We start from the raw sequence: 1,051 nt of genomic DNA on the forward strand, positions 1-1,051 counted from the left end.
GGGTTGCCTTAACAGAGTACCACAAACTGGATGGCATAAACAGTAGAAATGTGTAGTCTCATAGTTCTGGAGGCTAGAAATCCACCATCAAGGTGTTGGCAGGGTTGTGAATTTCTTCTCAGGGCTGTCGGGGAGAATCTGTTCCATGATTCTGTCCTAGCTTCTGGTAGTTGCTGGAGATCTTTGGCATTCCTTGGCTTGTAGATGCCTCACTCCAATCTCTGCCTTCATCTTCATGTGGCCTTCTTCCTCTGTGCATGTCTTGGCTCACTGCAACCTCTGCCTCCCGGGTTCAAGCAATTATCCTGCCTCAGCCTCCCGAGTAGCTGGGATTGCAGATGCATGACACCATGCCCAGCTAAATTTGTATTTTTAGTAGAGACAGGGTTTCACCATGTTGGCCAGGGCTGATCTCAAGCTCCTGACCTCAAGTGATCCACCGGCCGTGGCCTCCCGAAGTGCTGGGATTATAGGCGTGAGCCACTGCGCCTGGCCAAAATGCAACACTTGTTCCTAATAGTCACACTGTGCTTAGCATTATGCAGTTTCAGAATTTCACTGACTGTAGCTGTGAGCTGGCCGACTTCAGGGCTAGTGTCTCCGTTGGTGGGCAGCTTGCATACGAGTGGCGCAAAAATACTCAGGAAGACAGCTTTGGTCAGGAGTGTTGCTGTTTATTAATTTTTTTCAAAACTTTGTATTTTGAAATAATTTCAGACTCAAGAATTCGCAAAAACAGTAAGATAATTCTGTGTACTCTTCAGCCAGCTTCCCCCAAAGGTGACGTTTTATTTTTTATTAATTAAAAAAAATTTTTTTTTTTAAACCAGAGTCTCATTCTGTCACCCAGGCTGGAGGGTGATGGTGTGATCGCAGCTCACTGCAGCCTTAACCTCCTGCTTCAAGCCATCCTCCCACTTCAGCCTCCTGAGTAGCTGGGACTGCAGGCACACGCCACCATGCCCAGCTAATTTTTAAATGTTTTATACATATGGGATCTCAGTATGTGTCCCTAGTTGGTCTTGAACTCCTGGGCTCAGGTAATCTGCCC

Source organism: Mandrillus leucophaeus, unplaced genomic scaffold (genome assembly GCF_000951045.1).
Source record: "Mandrillus leucophaeus isolate KB7577 unplaced genomic scaffold, Mleu.le_1.0 Scaffold547, whole genome shotgun sequence".
In the NCBI taxonomy this organism is placed as follows: Eukaryota; Metazoa; Chordata; class Mammalia; order Primates; family Cercopithecidae; genus Mandrillus; species Mandrillus leucophaeus.